Source organism: Cavia porcellus, unplaced genomic scaffold (assembly GCF_034190915.1).
Source record: "Cavia porcellus strain 051 isolate PalLab524CR breed Dunkin Hartley unplaced genomic scaffold, mCavPor4.1 scaffold_24, whole genome shotgun sequence".
Lineage (NCBI taxonomy): Eukaryota > Metazoa > Chordata > Mammalia > Rodentia > Caviidae > Cavia > Cavia porcellus.
The window spans coordinates 15,115,226-15,134,720 of NW_026947507.1; the positions used below are offsets into that span (position 1 = coordinate 15,115,226).

Below are 19,495 nucleotides of genomic sequence, written 5' to 3' on the forward strand. Positions count from 1 at the left end.
TTTTGCTTTCTTATGTGCCATCACTTGTGTTTTACAAGTAAAATATGTCATACAATATTTGATATTTAAAATTTTTAATTATCTTTTATTGAATTAAAAGGAAATCTGATATGCAGACAATATGACCACTTAATTTGAAATATATTTGTTTGATCAAAAAAGATCTCTCGAGAGCAAAATACACTTTTATCAAACTCCTATAGTGTCCAAGAAATTGTTCATTCCAAATAGGGATATATTTGCATAACACAATGTGCTCTTGCTTTTTTTAAACCCATGACCAAAACATACATACACATGGAGATTAAATTACCTGGCTTATTTCATACATGTAGCTTCATACTCTTTCTCACACAAGTTGTGTTGACCATTACTAACAAGGGATAAATCTTGCAGGGACTTCCATCAGGCCACAGATCTTGCAGACATTACTGAACACCTTAGCGAACCACTTAACTGATGGAGTCCCCCACAATAATCAAAAACTAATCATTTGGCATGGTTGGAAATGGATCCTCCAGAACTTTTCTGGCTTTATAATTTTGTACCAAAATATTAACCTCTTATTAGGGGTTGGATATTTCAACCCCTAAAATACATATTTAGACTAAAGTTCTATAAAAATATTATACTAGGAAGGAATCAACTATTTGTTTAAAGCTCATTAAATCATGGCCAGCTAGTCTAGTGGTACTGGGTAAAACTATTGTGTAGTAAATTTTGGAATCACAGATTTAGGGGAGAATGTATAATCCTTCATCAAAGAGTGGTATCTTGAAGCTTCCTATTCCTAAAGGACAAATCCATTAAAACAAGGATTTAAAAACTGTGTTACATTCTCCCACAAAATTAATACCAATGATTCTTAATCTACAAGAACCAAAATCTTACCTAGAAAGCACTGAGATATTTTCATTTGGAAAATAATGTACATTAACAATTTATGTCTACTCCTAAACCAAATGATTATCATCCACACATAAACTTAAGTGACAAAATATACCTTGGAATGTATGATTTTAAAAATGATGAAAATAAAATAAGAAAAATCCCTAAAGGCTTATATCAATAACAATTTTCTAAGACTGAAAGCTATTTATACTTTGCTTTCTTCAACATTTAAAATTTTCAAAATAAACTATAGACCCTTTTCAAAACTTGTGTTAATTACACAATCACTTTACACCATATTTGAATGAAATGTTTGATACACTGTTTTAAATAATTCACATTTCCCTTTGCTGTTAGCTAAATATAAAAGTCATCAAATTTGATGTGTTAAGATTCCCACCTGAAATACAAGTCTCAGATAATATGAGAATTAACCTGATGGCATCTCATAAAACAAACACTTGATCCTCTTCTTTGGTCTGCTCATTTGTCACGAGACACCAAACACCTGCATAGTAGAGTTGAACTATTTTATTTGAAGGTAGAGATTTTATATAAAACTTAAGAGAAAAAGAGATTAGATTTTCATTATGGGTACACTAAGGATTGACCCAACTTGCTAACTTCACATTTAAATGAAATGCAAAGTGAAATGTTAGTTTTATTCAAATTATTGTGAACCTATATCAAAAAATTGATGTACCTTAAAATTTAACATATATTTTACAAATGCATTAATGTCTTGTGAGTTTAAGATAATAAAAAAAAACATTATTCATCTTTTATGTTTGCAATAAATAATTTCTGGTTATCTGTGTGGATTTCATACATATAAAAAGATTTTCATGATATTTTCCCAAGTGTCTAAATTACATGAAATGTGATATTCATTAAATTAAGGTATATTTTGATGTTTAGAACATCAGATTTCTATGATAACTTTTAGTAGGTTTCCTTATGAATATAGATTTGAGTTTGTGTTTTGATTATTAACATTTTTTAATTCTTAAATTATGGACTGCACATTATATTATGCATATAAGGAAAAATTTTAATTCTTTGAGTAGCGGAAACATCTAACATAAAAGTTATAAGTATAAGTCATTTAAATTATAGAGGTTTATTTATATACATCTTTAGTAAAACAATATTTTAATTCACAAATATGTAAAATTTGGTCTTTTCTGCTTCAGTATATTTTTTCTAAAAGATATTGTGCTTCAAACTTTTACCTGAGTAATTTTTTAAATAATTTAATTTTTAAAATTACATATTCTACATTGACTTTTTTTCTTTAGGTTACACCATACAAATACTATGCCATCTACTATTATACAAATTAAAACACTATAGAAAATTATATCATGATCAAAACAAAAATAGAAAACATTTAAAAAGTCTCTGCCACACAAGTAACTTTTTAAATTATTAACAATTAAAACTCTTTATAATGCCAAAGTCTTTTCATTCACAGTTTCTAAATTCTAGGACAAAAGCAACCATTGAGGAAGAATTTTGCTTTACTTGATTTTTTTACAACTGAAAACATGAAAAGGTATTCTATTCATAGCTGGCAAAAGAAAGTTACAGGGAAGCATAAAGTAGAGAATTTATGTCCAGTTCGTCAGATATACCTTACATTAAGTAATAATTTTAAGTTTTATTTGAATAAAAATTTAATATGACATCGTAAATATGCTGGCACTTTCATCAACAATAAACAAGCTGAAAACTAATGGAAAGCGGAAATATCAACCCATAAATGTGTTATGGATGACTCCTTGTTTAAAAAATTGTTTTAAATGATAACATACTAGTAGAAGTTTTCCTTCACCTTTACCTTTTCCTGAATCTCAATTCATTGATAATTTTGCAGGATGATAAGCATACTCTCCTTTTCCTAGAAAGTATTATCATTCTCAAAAGATTTCCTAATGTGTATCAGCATGTATGGACCTATAAGACGAGGACTAACATTTCAGTTATTATGTCTGTAGAAAGTTATTCTCCAATTGCTACTGAGCATACCACACAATTCGGCATTATCTTTATAATATTGTGACAACTGAGACACAACATGATTATTCGTACCACACTACAAATAAATAAAACTATAGTTTTATTCATTTGTGTTTTATAGTGAGTCACTAAAATATTGTAATATTAATCCTATAATGTTTATGTAAACAATTCAACTAATGGTTATTTGAAGCATTTTAACCAACATTTGTTATTCTCATCATTACACACAATATGTGAAGAATTTACCATTTAAAGTAGGCATTTCATTTTTGCTTATAAATTTAAAAATAGAGTAAAGCTACTTAAGGTGGGGTTTTGTTGTTCCTAAGTGAAAAGTTACAGATATCTTTTCCATCAAGAACTACAAAATTGTCAGTTTTCTTTAGCTAAAAGTTATTAGAAATTCCAAAAGACTATTTAAAGCTGTCTTCTCCTGTTTTGGGTAACTATTTAAAATAAAAAGCCCATACAATTTTCTTTAGTCTCTTTGATAATTATTTTTATCTTGTTGACAAAATTTAAATTATCTAGTAAAAAGTATTAGCATAGGCATTATGTTTAAAAGACCATCCGGTAAGCTGAAAATAATAGATATACTTTTTTTTAATAGGCTCACTTTTATAATTATCACAATAAACATATTCCAATAGTAATATATATACATACATGTTTCATAGAAAACCATTAAAATACTTTATGCATTTCTTGTAAATTAAATGAAACCAATTCAAACCTGCCTTTCCATTCTCTGAATAACATACCTTCCAATGTGTAGTCCAAATACATTAATTCTCCTAAGATACCATTCCAATATAGGAGCCAAATGCAGGGCACAATAGAGATGCTGGAGTCATCTTGAATGAGAACCTCTTCTTTGGAAACGCCCCTGTTATCAAAAAGACACCTCCTCGTGCTGATAGGGGGCCAACAATTCAAATTACAAAACACTAGTTGAGCTTAATTTAAGATGAAATAATTTATTCTAATAAAAAATAGCTTTCCTTTCTGTGGAAAGGGAAGAGATCACAAATTCACATGAGGTTTCACTATATTCATACATATATTCACAATATTCAGAGCTGCTTCAGTATCTGACTGAAGGAAGACAGTCATTACTAAGCTGTTCTTGCTAACAGCAATCTGAAGATGAATTATCACAAGAATGCACATATTTAAAAGTGGCTGAAATACACTAATCCAGAGTCTTACCATCAAAGTAAGTGACTTTTATAAGTTACCACCTAAATAGTCACTTTCAATAATAAGAGTTTGGGGTTTTTTTTTTAAAGGCTCTCTATAGAGAATTATAACTTGATGTTAAATTCCACATACCAAGAAACCAAACCTATAAAACAGAAATATAAAGAACCACGTACAATATTTGGAATTTCTTGGATTAATTTTAAAAATCAGTGTTCTAATTTTCACAAAGGAACCTAAAATGCATACATTTAAAAGTAAAAAAAAAAAAATTCTAAGATCAAATTTCTTGTACTTACCCAATTAAATGACAAAATTCCCCTTTTATTTTGTATCAAACACACTGCTACATTAAGAAAATATTCAAAGAACCAATATTCTTTATAAAGAATATTCATATTATCTCTTTCCCTCACTCCTTCCTTCCTTCCCTCCTTTTTTTTTTCTTTCCTTTATGTCTTTTTGGTTTAGAGGCAGAGACCCAATAAACTCAATGATAAAATAACTTGTTATTATTAAATATGATCCCATACCAAAGCAACCAAATTACATCATTCTTTCTCATATCCAACTATTATAATGGAAATAAAAACCATTCTACAATATTTGATGACACTTTAACAATTAAACAGTACTCAAAATAATATTTGTGGATTACATAAATTATATAATTTACATTATTTGAATGCAAGAGTGAAAATATACACCATGATTTCCCAATACATTTAATTTTCAAAGAGTATTACCTATTTCATGAAACAAGTGCAAATTAGAGGACTATAAATAGCACAAAAATAAAATAAAATACATGCTTATAGATATAAACTGAATGCACATCTAATCTACAAAAAGGAATAAAGCCTTAGTTTGGTGATAAGTTATGCTTTACTCCACACATTTCCGGACAGAACTACCTATTACTGAAGAAAGTCTTAGAACTCAGTTAAGACTGCCACCTATCACAAACTTGTTTCAAAAGTCAGTGCTCCCCACCACCCCAGGTTCTCCTAAGATTCCAAGAAAGTATCAACAGGGCAGTAAAATCTCCATCACCACATTATCATTTGATATGGCTGCAACCACCTACTCATATGACTTATGACTATGTTCTATGATGTTGACATGAATTGCAAGAGAATCTATTTAAAGTAGAAAGATATGAGTAGATCATTTTGTTAACAAATTTTATGTAGTTAATCTAACTATTCAATCACCTAAAGTTATTTGATCAAAACTCCTTCAACTGAATGGCTTGGCTATTGTAGCTTGGGTATGAGAAACATATATCTATGTTAGACAATTTTTAGGTTTTGCATTTTAGTAGTTTATGCTATAATGGTTATCTAAAATAACACTTGGAAAATGGCATTTTAAATGCTTTATTTTAGCATTTAAGACTGTTTTAAATGAATGTTTTACACTAGAATAACACCAATTCAATGCAAATAACCTATCATTACAGGAAAGAAAATTAAAATATAACCAGAAACATAGTTCCTACCAAGTCTTTTTTAACAAGAAACTGAAGAACAATGTCACTGTGGGAACTTCACATGCATTTTAAAGCAGTTCTCTCAGAAAAAAATCTACAAACTACCGATCTGGTCGATCACTTATCTATGTTAATCTTAAAATCTATGCTTTTAATATTTTATTTTATTGTGACAACAACCTTGTGCCACAATAAACAATGCAATATGAACCAAAGAAAAACTGAACATGGTTTTTCAGAAGAATATAAAAACTGATGAAAGTGATGCTGACCAGATACAAACAGAAACAAATGCAAATACCACAGTAGAGATGCAAATATATAATGTATTTTTGTATGTGCAGTAAGAAACCACCTCCACACATATATCCTTCATTTCCAGAATTATATCATCCTCTTATGAAATAAAATTATAATACAGGTACAAAATGAATATCTATTATTCTAAGAAATCTCTGGAAATTCATCTAGAACGTTGATACAAACCAAAAAAAAAAAAGAAAGAAAATAATCTAGATACATAATGATTACCAAGGCTATAAAATCCTTTGATGGGCAAAAAAAAATATACCTTGAGGCATATTGTACTTTTTTGGGCAGGAGGCTATTTTTTTTTTTTTTAGCTGAAAATGTGGTAATGAATTGTTTCCTCATGCTTTATATAATTCTTAGAAAAAGTTCAAATTAGGTACCCAAAAGGAAGTTTTAATTACCAGAAGCAGTATTTCGAAATTCATACAAGCCATCACACTTGTTTGGAAACAAATGACTTTTCAAAATACAGAAGTATTACTATCAATCACCAACAAGTTAATTCTACATAATAAGGCAGGTTTGGATGCAAACTGATCCATTGTGGAATGCTGTATCTAAAATTGATTACAACAGCACTCAAAATGAATGCAGCCCTCCAAACCACTTCTTTGCACAGAAACATTAATCTCAATTAGAAGGAGAGCTTCATAATGGTAATGCTTGGTATAAAAAATATAAAATAAATCAGGTTTTATAAGACACAACAATTAATCAGTTTTCAGACTAAGACTTTTTTTTCAAGTATAAAATTTCCATCAGGACTGTTAAAACAGCTGGTATCTCCAAGATTAGGTTTTCAGTGTGTTATAAAAGAAGGTTACATGAAATAATCTTTGAAACTTAGTTGTTGAAACTTTTTAAATGACACGCACTATTGTACTACTTTTTCTATACACTTCTTCATTCTGAATGTATATGTTAAGTTCTTCTTCAGACTACCATTCCACTTTACAAGACGAATATGAATGCGGACTTCAGCTGAAAATCCAAAGCAATGTATAACTGCCCACAGATCAGAGTAAAAGTTTGGTAGTAAATCATCCTATTCTTTGTTCATACTCTCAGCAGAGGTAAAGATGGTATGTCCTCAAAGTCAAATGGACATCTGACTAGTAAATAAAACAATGAATTGATAAATTACATGTAACTCAACATGTTTAACAGGTTTCCACATCAGAGCTTCCAGAAAAGGAAAGACAATTTGTGAACTGCTTAATGCACTGACTCACAGACCAATACCTGGGTAACATTTTGCTGTTGACCAGAAATAAAATATTTCAAGAATAAAGTTTAATAAAAATTAGGTACATGTATCTTTTAATAATCAATATTAAATGAATAAAGTTGGCTTGATGGCACTTTTACATCAGACTATGATCTTGCTTAAGAACTTATTTCCTAGTATCACTGTAGGTAGGATGAACTTCAGCATTTGCAAGCATACTTTCACAGATGTTGCAAAAGCATATTTTTTTAATACATTTAGCCCAAGGATGACTCAATGTTTCTGACGTGTCATTCTACTCACAATGATACCCCTACACTTTCCCCTGGTTTCTTATTTGCTTGACTCTTTACAAAGAGAGTAATTACTCTTAGCTCTCAGAAGCCAAGCTAAGAAACATTAGCTTGAACTTACTAACTGGATCATTATTGTTCAGCTAGTTTTACTTTCTGAATAAATTTAAAACTTTTCACTCAATTTAGAGGCTTTATTCTGTTCAAAGACAAACATCCTTATCGTTCTTTGTCTTCACCCTAATAAAGCAGGTTCTTTTTTCTAACTAAAAGCCTGATGACATGCCTACCAGATGATAGTAAACCTCTATAATTCACCTAAAACATTTCTTCCTAGAAAGTAAACAGTCACACAATTTGGAAAAATAGCCACAATTCTACTATAAATATATCTGCTTTATTTCAAATAACAAAGCACTAGAGTCTATACTATAAGTTGCTAACCCTAATGGGATTGACACAGTATACTCAGTTTCCAAATACACATACATTGACATAGTTCTTGTAAAACTACATTTTTCATAAATATTGTGCAGCATATGGAAGATATATATTGTCATATTTGAAGGAACTACCTTTTCTAGTATTTCTTTTTAAGTTATGCAAAATAAAATAAATTTACTACCAGAAAAACACAGTACTTTTGAGTAAGAGAAATATGAAAATTCATGCAAGAAAAAGACAAGATTATTAAAGAAATTGCAACCGGAAGAGAGGTCCACACAATCCTGAAATGCACAAAAGGATAACTAAACCCATTATAAACCCCCATCTTTGAAGAATTTAAGAATAATTTGTGAATGCCATGACATTTAAAAGTGGGATTAGCAAGTCTTATTACTGAACTAACCTCTCACTCTTAGATCAAGTATTAAATATTTGCTCTGCATTTAGAATCACAAATCGAAACTTTCAAGGCATATATGAGAATTTCACACATTAAGAAACACAAGCTGTAAGTTTTAGACAATTAAAAGGTTAGAAAGGAATGCACAAGAATATCGATGTATTTATAAAACCTTGTAGTTTAATAAATATTCAATCTGTAATAAATTATAATTATGTGGCCACCTCTAATTCTAAATTCTGTTCCTAGTTCTAAATTGTTTCTTCATGCTATTCCTTAATTGTAAATTCTGTTTTGTTTCTAGGGTTCCTGATACACTAAAAAGACTACAAATACTTCTCCCAAATAAGCATAAGAGGCTATGCATCACATTTTAAACAGTAAGAGAAACAAATCAGTTCTGTTCAGCAGTAATACCCATGGAGGGGTACTCTTGCAAGCTTTCCAAAAATGCCCGTCTTGCCTTTTTTTTTTACCCACTTGGCAACAGAAGGGAAAGGTAATGTCTAAACATATTTCTGTTTCTCGTGAAAAGACCACCCAGTGGATTCTGCCAGAGCCTACAAATGTTTGACAAATACACTGTCAAAAGATAAGAAATAGAGAGTATTATGAAGAGAGTCCTGTTCTTGGACATCCCAGCTGCCTGGTTCCCTTTAAAAAGTACTAAGACCTTCTCGACCCTTTCATTTCCATTGCACTCACTCAAAAGTACCTGTGAAGTTTTCTCTAGCTTGGAATTATAATGACTTTAGAAAACAAATGTATTTGCTGTATGCACTGTAGCATCATTCCCTGACCCTTTTTCCACAATAAAAACTAATAATACTTTCCCATTACAACTATCTTTAAAGTGAGGCAGTAAGAATGGAATCTGAACTGCATAATAAGATGCTCAGCAAAGATCTGACAGAATCCACCTCGACCTTTAAATAATCGGAAGCCCCTTCTCACCGACTGTAAAGCATGATAGAACTCGGGTTGAGTTGAAGATTCATAAATTTCTCTTAAATGCCCACTTCAGGGTATTTCTGGTTTTGTTTCCAGTCTCACTCAAGAGTTTTCCAGATCAAGTTTCAGTCTTGAACCTCCACTCCTCACAGCACCCCCAGCTCCTACTTCTTCCTCCACTCCTCTTTCCAACTTGGCTGCCTGGCAGTCGGGAAAGCCTTCTCTGCACTTCCCGAGAAAGTGGTGACATCCCAGGGCTTCCCGCTCGCTGGAAGCCGCACGGGATCCCGTCAGACACCTTCGCGGAGCACGCGGCGCTGCCGCCACCAAACTGGGTATCGCCCCAAAGAGGGCAAGACGACTGGACTCCCCGCCCCCAGCGCGCTCAGCCTCGGTCGGGACTGTTTGCGGAGGAACCCCGGAGTCCGGAGGCCCCCGGAGCAGGGGCGCTGCGTCCCGCGCCCAGGTGCCAGGCGCGGGTGCAGTTCCCACCTGAGCTCGCACCGGAGGTGTCGCGCTGGAGGGAGGGGCGGGACCGGGAGGCCGGGACCGAGGGGCCCAGAGGAGGAGGAGGAGGAGGAGGAGGAGGAGGAGAAGGTGCTCCTCCGCCCACGGTGCCGGGCAACTTGCGGCCGCCCGCCAGCGGCACGGAGAAACGCGCGTCCCGGCTCGCTCGCGCCCGCCCGCCCGCCCGCCCGCTCCCGGCGCCGCGGCCCGGGCACTAGGACCCCAGAAGGAAGCAGGGCGCGCCGGCGGCGGCGCCGCACTTACCGCGCTCGGCTCGCCCGCCACGCCGCTCGCCACCGGCCGCAGCCGCCGCGTCCCCCGAGCAGCGCGCACGCACCGCGCCGGGCCAAATTCAAGGGAGCCGGGCGCGGGGGAGGGGTCCGGGGTGCAGGAGCGGGAGCGGGAGAGGGGGCGGGGAGGGGAGAACAGCAAGTGTTACAACTTCCTTCCCAGCCCACCGCCGGCCCGGCGGCCGGGGACGCGGCGAGGGGAGGGAAGCGCGCCGAGCGCCAATGAGTTCACTTTCTTTTTCTCCCCCGCGCTCCCCCTCTCCCTTCCCGCCGGCCCCCTCCTGCCTCCTCCGCGGCTGGCGACGCCTGCCCGGACTTTTCGGGGCCCGGGCCGGTAGCGGGAGGATGGAGGATGGAGGAGGAGGAGGCGAGGGGGAAGGAGGAGGAGGAAAGGTGAGGAGGCCAGCTGGGCGCCGTGCCAGGGCGCAGCATCCAGGACCGCGAGGGTGTGAAGGGGGACTCTGGGCGAGTGTGACCGAGACCAGGCGCGTACACGTGTCCCTGTGTTCCTGTGTGTGTGACAGAAAGTGAGAGAGTGTGTGTGTGTTTGTGTGTGTGTGTGTGGAAGAGAGAGAGAGAGAGACAGAGAGAAGAGGGGGGAAGAGGAGAGGAGCCTACCATGCGCTTCCCCCGTGCCGATCGCGGGAGAGCCCAATCACGGGGCGAGCTGGACCGGGCCGTGATCATTTATAATCCTAGACTCCTCCGCTCTGCCACTTGTCAAGATGACAGGTACTTTATTTCTTCTTCTTTATTCAAAAAAACAGATTCCCCGTTTCCTGCCTTTTTCTGTCAAATGGGATTTGCCGGACTGAACCACGTTCGCCGCCCCTCTCTCCCTCCTCCCGCCCCCTGGCAGCGGCGGGTCCGGGAAAGCACCGGGCTCCCGTGCTGTGACCAATCAGTGCGCCTACTACTCTCGCCGTGATTTAGGGGTCATCCATGAATAACACTTCAGGCTGATGAATGGCTCTTGCCGGCTTTAGGCTCTGATGAGGGGTCTGCCCGCCGCTGATTGCAAACACTAATGAACTTACTGCGCCATTTGAAATTCACACGCACCAACAAAGTCCGGGGGTACGTGCGCGGGGACCTGTCCTTCTCTTCTCCGGGTGACCGGGAAGAGGACCTGGGGGAGAGGACGGGTAATTGCTTTGGACTTAAGTGGAAACACTTCTTGGGTAATCAAACCTCTAACCTTCTTAGAAAACTACTTTTCTTGATCTTCCATAGGGTGGGCATTTCAGGTCAGCTGAGTCACGCGAGGAGGTGGGAGTGCGAGACACTGCCGGGAAGATGGATTCTGAGACTGAAGGGAGTAATTAAGGGTTGCCACCCCCGACGGGCGGCCCGTCCTTCAGCGAGCCTTTGAAAATGACCTGTGCCTTCCCTTCCTGAGTGTCTTCTCTTACTAAACTGAAAAGCGCAAATGACCTTCGGACGGGAGAGGGCTGCACTAAACACGCAGACTTCCTCCCGAGCCGCAGCTCTACGCGGCAGAACAAGTGTCTGCCCCCGGGGTGGGGTTCAAGCGGCCGGACCTCCTACGAGCTTGACCTGGCCTGGGTGCACTCTGGGGTCCGCTAAACCCTCCGGACCCCATCTGTATTCATACACATTCATGCACTCTCTGTCTCTCCTCTCTCTCCTCCCCTCCCTTTTCTCTTGGCAGATTAGCAGCCCAACACTGCCCCTGTCTCAAGTTTGTTATGGGAAGGGAAAAAAAGTTTACTGCTTTTTGCGACACACTGCCACTTGCTACTCGCTGAAGTTTCCACCAGAACTCTAGCTCGCTGATCCCCAGTTCCCCTCCCCGGGCTCCTGGAGTGCCGAAAAGCCCGCCATCGGGGCTTCCTAAATCATCCCTGTGTTCTCCCAGTTCTGAGTTTTGGAACCTGACACCCGCGACCTTCCTGGCTCTCAGGCTCCTCCACCCCTGCCAGCTTGTGGCGCCTTTTACAGTGCAGAGTCCTGCGTGGAGCGCGCACCTGCGAAGGAGGGGCGCGCCGGGTGCTTCGCTGGGCGCCCCAGCGTTTCCCGGCCCTCTCCGGGGACCTGCCACCGGGCGGTTGATAGCTGCGAGTCAGTGCCTGGGTCTGCCCCGCGCCGCCAACCTGTCGCGACAGTTTGGCACAGGGACTGATGAGCTCTGAGCGCGGGCACTGTACCTTCCTCTGGCAACTCCAGGACGGGATACCGACCTGTACCTACTGGGCCATAAAGAAAGAAATTTACATTTCCACTTGTATCTGCATGCAGGGCAAAAGCGAATCTAGCACTTGCAAGAGCAAAAGGCAACGCCTGCTAGCAAAGCCTGCATCTTTATGATCGAGTCTCTACAAAGTTTGGGGTGGATCTCATTTGTGAACTTGAATTAGCTTGCCTGGACCCACAATCTGAGTTCCCCAAGTTGCTAAGTGACCCAGCGTGCCGAAATGTGTCAGGAAGTCTCAGTAATAAGCGAACCCCACCCGGCTCCTGGGGCGCCAGTGACGCAGCACACATGCATCTTTCTGGGAACAATCAAGAGTTGCCCTGGCTTGTTTGGGTCTCTTTCCTGCCACAGTGAATTTCGTACTTGGGGGAAAAAAAGGAGGGTGGGGTGAGGTTAGAGGAATATCTCTCATTCTAGCCATTCTCATTATCTTGAGAAATTGGTCAACAATGAAAAATATGCCCCAGATATTAAATGATGATCATGCAAACCGTTCAAAATTCACACACCTGAAATAATCCTAAGAAAACCGAAGGTGTTTCATAAGTCTGTGGCTCAGATTCCACAAGAACATTTTAAGTGTTTAAAAATTTTTATAACTGTCCAAGTGAGATTCCCCCTTGCTCTTTTGTACCTTGCTATCTAGGAAAACATAATAAAGAGAAAAGAAACTCTTTTCCATTCCTAGAGAAGCCTGAACAGAGAACTGCATTAGGGAAATGGGGGAGGGGGGTAGTCTTTTTTTCCTAGAACTCTCATTATTGCTAACACTAGTAATGAAGGAAAGGAACAATAGAACTCATAAAATTTAGAAAAGGTAATAAATCTTTGACCCTGTCTCTAGTCTACTTCCCAGTTATATGACTTTCAAAGTTTTTAAGTTTGTGGTGCTGAACATTCAAAGTAAATATATATATATATATATATATATATATATATATATATATGCATGTATATGTATATTGCATTTAGTATAGAACTCATTACTGTAGCCCTGAGCATTCAATGCCCAAAGTGATGATAGAAAAAGAGCATGGCTGTCCCCATCAACATCCTCCTGTGCCCCCAAGGCACAGCCTGTAGTAATTTGGGCAGTGTATGTAAGTGTGTTAAATTTGGGGAGGGAGGAGAGAGAAAGCCCAGTCATTTGAGAGTGTTAGGAAAAACTGATACACATTGCCAAAATGCTACTGGCTTCCTCCTCTAAATGCATCCGTGGAAAACAGACAGGCAGCTCGCTAAGTGGTCACTCATGGTCATGAGCCACTTTTCCTCACTGAACTGTTGTCAGAGAAGGGCGGGTAGCTCACACCTTACACTTTGCAGCAATAAAAACTAAAGTAGAAGAAATGCCAGACATTGCTATCTGTTTTGCAGACCTCTGGCTGCTTGGCAATCAGCTGGTGACTTTGAGATGTTCACGCAGCCAGCAGCTAGTGGTGCACTGGGCTAATGGGGCCGAGCTGGCAGCATCACTGTCCCTTGGGCCCCTCATCATAGGAACCTACAGCTCTCTGAAAAGAGAATGTGGCAGAGCTGCCAGCACAGCTTGGGTCCATATCTCTAGAAATGATGCCTTCGGCCTTAGTTAGCCTTTGGGGGAAGATGAAGGGCTAAACCTCGGGCAAGCTTTGGGCATCCTTTTTGGGAAGGATGTGCCTGTGCCCTAGGATGGGGTGGGAAAAGGCCAGGCTCATGTTCCACTGCTGGTACAGGCCCAAACCTCAGCCAAGAACTGTCCCTCACTTGAAGGTGACTGTTCCTCATTTTAGTCAGCCTCCTTAGGAGACTTGTTTTGGAGGGCTCTTCCTTTACTCTCTCGACTTAAAGATCTAGCTTAAAGCTGGAAAGGCTGGGTGGCAGCTGTTTTATCCTCCTTCCTTTGGAGAGCAGACTGTCTCCAGACCACATCCTCCTTTGATGTGGGAGATTTTCAGGTATGCAGAAGGGGAACGCGGGGTCAGGCAGGTAGCAGGCTGTCCAGGGAGATAGCTGTACATCACTGCACTTCACAGGTATCCTTCGGCCTTATTGCATCTGCTGTAGCTAACAGGCATGAGTGGGCAGAAGTCTGGGCTCACCATTCAGAGGACTCTAGACACTCATGAGCAACTGGAGGAAATGACAAGGAGAACCAAAGCTCAGGCATCTAGACCTACCTGCTCAATCCTTGGAAAAATCAGGGAAGCCAATAATCCAAATATGTCAAAAGGAGGTTATATTTCAACTAAGAGCAGCAAATAGATAAATGGACCACTTGAAACAGGCTAAAAGCTAGTAGTTGCTGAGAAGAACTTGGATTCTAGGCAAAGTGTTCCTGTTAAACAAATCACTTTCCATATAGCAAACAATTAATCTGGAACAATTTACCGCACTAGAACTTAGATTTCACACTCTCCAAAGTAACCATGAAATTATTATCAGGTTTTTGTTTTTCAGTCATGAAAATAACTTGTTTCCCTTGGCAGTTAGATTGAGGGAAACTGTAAAACAAAAATTAGAATTTGATCACTAAGTCATAAAATTAAATGACTATTTGTAGTGGAAAATATGTTTTCATTACCTTAATTAAAGCAAGATAGTCAGTCCTCTCTCAATGCACATCCATTTTGGAGTCATGGAGTGGACTGGTGATCAGACAAATCAACCTTTAAATGGGGCCAAGTTTTTCCAGTACATTAGTTTGTGTTCCAGTGCATAAACCAAGCTTGCATGTGGCTCTGACCTTTAGTGCAAATGAAGCTGTGGAGCACAGCTCAACTGCTGATGTGGTATTGCTAGAACATCCTAAAAGACCCCAAGTTCTGTGAAGAATTTTGAGCAGAGACATCTTTTAATGTGTGGTACTTTCAAATTTGGCTGAGCTCCATGTACATATTTGAAATTTGCCACGTGATTCCATACCGAAATTTGGAACCTTTGTAATTAATGGTTATCAGAGAGTGCTTGTAAAAGCTATCAGTTTTTATAAATGACTTGATAGTAATATCTATGTAATATTTTAAGTAGACACTAGTTGCTTGCAAAGTTTATGGTACATTAGTAATATAGAAAGACAATTTTGTCTATAAAACATCATTTAGATATTTCAAAGTTTAGCTTATAACCCTAACCCTAACTTAATTATAACCCTAACCCTATACTAAATTAACTTGTAAATATGATTTAAATATGGACACCATATGAATATAATTTAGTACCAGACAATTTGAATATCTTCTCATTTCCCAGATATGCTCAACTACTTATCCTCTAGTTGCTGACCCCTTGACCTATAATACCCTGTGCCCTGGGCCCCCAAAACAACCAGGTTTTAAAGCGTTTATTAGTAATCTCTCTTTAGGTGTGCCGTTGTGTTTTCTGTGTGTAATGAAGGATAACTGTGTTTTTGTAGGTGCTTACTGATAGTTGAGAGCTCCTGCAGTACATAGACTTCATCTTATTTTTCTTTGAAACCACAGGCCTTTATACAAGGGCTGGCCTATGGACTATACACAAAAATGTTTGTTTGATGAATGAATACGTGAATAAAATATTTTACTGATTTTGTCATTTTTACTTTTTAAGTAGAATATATCATAAACAAAATTTACCTGGAGAATATATTTATCAAATATGCTTTTCTACATCTCCAATCATCAGTTTTTAAGATAAGATGTTGTTTTTAGAATCCGATCATTATAGGAGCCCACTTTTGAACTTAGTTGACTTTTCACAGAAACAAAGACAATCAGAACAGGAAAGAGGCAAAGAGAGTAAATTTTGTTTTCTTTTCTAGTAAGATGCATTATTTACAGATAACTGCAAAAAGGTACAGCAAGCATCTAACAAGTGTAGATACTCTTAAATGTTTACATTAGATTTGGCATTATTATAAAATCTTTATTGCCTTACAAATTGCCTCTGTATTTTTAAGGGCAAGAAGTATATAACTTAAGATGACTGCTTTTCATTTCTTTAAGACAAGGGTTCAGCTAGTATTGGGAAAACAATCTCTGTTTGTTCCTGTCTGCTCAGGAGGACTGTTTCTAATTGATCTGGCATGGAATTTAGTTGGAAATGTGTATGTTCCAACCGAAGCACAGAGCCTGTATGCTTTGTAAAGTGATAACCATATGGGCCTTATTTGAAACATTTGAGGATTTTTGACATTAACCTGGGTTAAATTGAGCTATAAATTCAACTCAAATATATACGTCCTGACAAATTCATCATCACTTTGGATAGATTCAATCCATGCTCCCCTCAGATTAATAAAGTCGATGACTGCTTATCACAAATGCAAAGGTTTGCTGTGATAAAGTACCATAATGTTGTACTTTGCACTGTTTAAATGCAAATTGCCCATATTAAGCAGACATTTTCTACTGTTATCACTTTCAATAGAATGGAAATGTTTAAAAATGATCTCTAGGTAAAGAAAAGGATATATAGTCAAGTCTATTTCTTCTTACACTATTTTCAAGTGCACTTCCACTATCATCATGAAGATTTAATTAAGCAAGCTCTGCTAAGCTAAAAAGCTAAGCGGCTGGAAGTTACCACTTACAGAAACATTCGGGACTTATACAAAAATAATTTATTTACCATTTTTCATTAGAGATAAAAATAAAACAGAATTCTATACCTCCTTTCCCCTATTTCTGAATATTAAATTTAGAGCTTACATTTTGTTACAGATAATAGTACTAAGTTATGGGTGTTGATGGTCCTTTCCTTGCAGCTTTAAATTGCCTTGAAAAGATACAGTTTCTTTAATTAAAAAAGCTGCATAGAACTAATCCCTCTAGCTGAAAAAAGAAAAGTTTTAAGCAATCTCTTTCTGCTCCAAGAGAGAAAGGCAGACAATACCATAACAGATCAGAAACATAAGCTATAGTGTGCAGCCAGGAGCACAGCAGGGAACTGAATACTGCTCCGACTGTGTCATTTTTTAATCCCCCATCCCAGTTTTCCCCGTCTGACCTCATGCTGAGATGAAGTTATCACAGAAGACAGCTTTACTCTCACCAATGAATCCAACCCTGGATCTGTATTATCCTCAGCAGATCAAAACACCGCTTTCATCAAATAGCATTATCTGCATAAAAGGCATGCAATTGCCCGATAATTTCACCCAAACTATGCTATTCATTTAAAGGACAAGAAGAGAAATGTAATTCATTCCTTTTGGGGGGTGGCAGCGAAAAGTGAGACTTGGGGAGAGACAGGAGCTGGAAAAGCTAACTTATCTTCCTTCACTCATGGGAACTTTTCTGTTTTTAACACAAAATCCCAAGAAGGGGTCCATTTAAAAGTTCCCCTGTTCCTGAGCTTTCAGATTAATTGTTGGAGCAATTTGGTGCAGTTTTAGTGACAAAAGTGTAAGTTGTGTAGAAAACTGGCAATAAGAAATTACAAAGCTTGCTGATGTCATTATCTATGCTTCCATGAACCCCAATAAAAACATCATATCCAGTAAAATTGGAGAAGCATAAGAAGTAGCTGAACAATTGGACAAAGTTTAACACAGCGTAGGATGGGGGTGGATACTTACTAGAAGACCTTTCTTTGCTTTAGAGAAGTTTGAACTTTTACAGTGGAATGACAAAGACCTATTCCACTGCAAAAGATGATACTTTCGGTTGATAATACTTTGAAGAATATTTAAGAAATCTTAGTGGCAAAGATTAGTTTATTCTTTTTTTTTTCCTTTCCGTCTTACGTTTAAATAGTTCTCATTTGCATTGCAGATCGTGTAAGCTCTTATAATGGACTTCTTTTCAATGGATCCTAACTCTATTGAATGACATCAGTTGTTTTGTTCAAGGTATCATGGTAGGTTAGAGTAAGCAAACAGTACATTCCTGTCAAGTAAAAGGAATTACTGAGAAGTACTAAAACTCCCTTATCGGTATGGGTGATCTATTAGGCTTGTGTTGATATCCTTATAATATACATTAATCACCATAATGTTAACAATTTACCTTGAATATGTAAATTTTCTGTTCAGCACTTTCATAATTTATTGTGTAAACTGACCATTAAGAAATCGAGCTTAATCCCAGTGGATCCTGACATCTCCCAGACAACCTCTACCCACAAAAATGTGTAGGACAATCAGAACTGCTTGAAAAAAAGAATGTCATTAACATGCTTCACATCAGTGGCTAGGAATAATCCTAGAAAACCGTGAGACAGGTAGAGGAACAAAAAATTTTCCCTTGAAAGAAAGATACCGATGTTACCAAAAATAAATCATGGCATGGTTACTGGTTATCACTGATATTTTAACTAGATATGTACATTCTCTAAAGCACTGAAATAAAATAGACTTTTTCCCCATCCCACTTTCCCGTAACTACTACTTATTATTGAAATGTTCCAAAACTACAATTCTATGTAGATATATGGTCTGTTCAGTAGTAAAGTTCAAATTCATGCTTCCAAAATATATCTTCCTGACAAAGAAATTATCTTAAATTTAATGTGATTAACCATTAAACTGTGGTATTTCCTTGTATTTAATGACAGCACTATTTTCACGTCAAATTTGATTATATGAACCAGCTTTCAGAGTGAACTGTTTAAAATCCCAAATCATTAACAGATCATTTAGGGTTCTCACAAAACTTCTTGTCTGAAATACCAACTGAAGGTATATAAGCAGAGACTTCACATTTTGCCTACATATGGATACATGTAGCTGGTTTTAGAAGTCATAGTTTTATCTGAAGATGCTAGGAAGAAAAAATGTTTGTGTCATCAATATTACTGGTGATCTCACCGGCACACTTATGATATAATTCAGACTTATACAAAATATTGTCTCAAAGTATATCATTGGCCAATATACCTATTTGAAATGGACATAATGGCACTAACAACTTCCTCAAGAATTAAAAATTTTTAATACAAGATTTTGATATTTTCTTTATTGTCACTCCAAACCTATGTTTGATTCATAACTGATTTTTCTAACAGACTAAATTTGGATCATCCATATATTCAGATTTCAGTCACCAGAATTAGTGTCTTGAAGGCTAAACCACCGTCTTCACAGGTCACGGAATTATTTGTCTAAACAAGACACCAGCAACATTCCTTTTAGAAAAGTCTGCTCAAATCGGGCAGGGAAAGGTATCTATAATGATATTTTAGGTAAAGGTATTTTGGTCTATTTTCAGTTTGTTAAGACAGCAAACCCTAATTTGCTCTATGGTGTGATAAATTGTATATAGATAAGAATTGTAGATGAAGGCCATGAA

The 19,495-nt window shown here is 37.8% G+C and overlaps 1 protein-coding gene and 1 long non-coding RNA gene across 20 annotated transcripts in view; one reads left to right on the top strand and one right to left on the bottom strand.

Moving 5' to 3' along the window:
- Tenm3 (teneurin transmembrane protein 3) overlaps window positions 1-19,495 on the bottom strand; it is a 2,467,413-nt gene that overhangs the window by 592,513 nt on the left and 1,855,405 nt on the right. The window contains exon 1 of one of the 18 annotated variants that reach the window (XM_063234702.1): window positions 10,652-10,776. The exons of 16 other annotated variants lie outside the window; for them this stretch is intronic. The gene's annotated coding sequence lies outside the window, so the exon portion shown is untranslated. Of the gene's footprint in view, window positions 1-10,007; window positions 10,183-10,651; window positions 10,777-19,495 lie in introns of those variants that run through there. One more of the 18 variants, XM_063234700.1, reaches the window with a different exon arrangement.
- Window positions 10,163-19,495, top strand: part of LOC111756601 (uncharacterized) — a 148,130-nt gene continuing 138,797 nt past the window's right edge. The window contains exon 1 of one of the 2 annotated variants that reach the window (XR_010042580.1): window positions 10,163-10,426. This is a non-coding gene — a long non-coding RNA (uncharacterized LOC111756601). Of the gene's footprint in view, window positions 10,427-10,628; window positions 10,766-19,495 lie in introns of those variants that run through there. The other variant, XR_002791025.2, reaches the window with a different exon arrangement.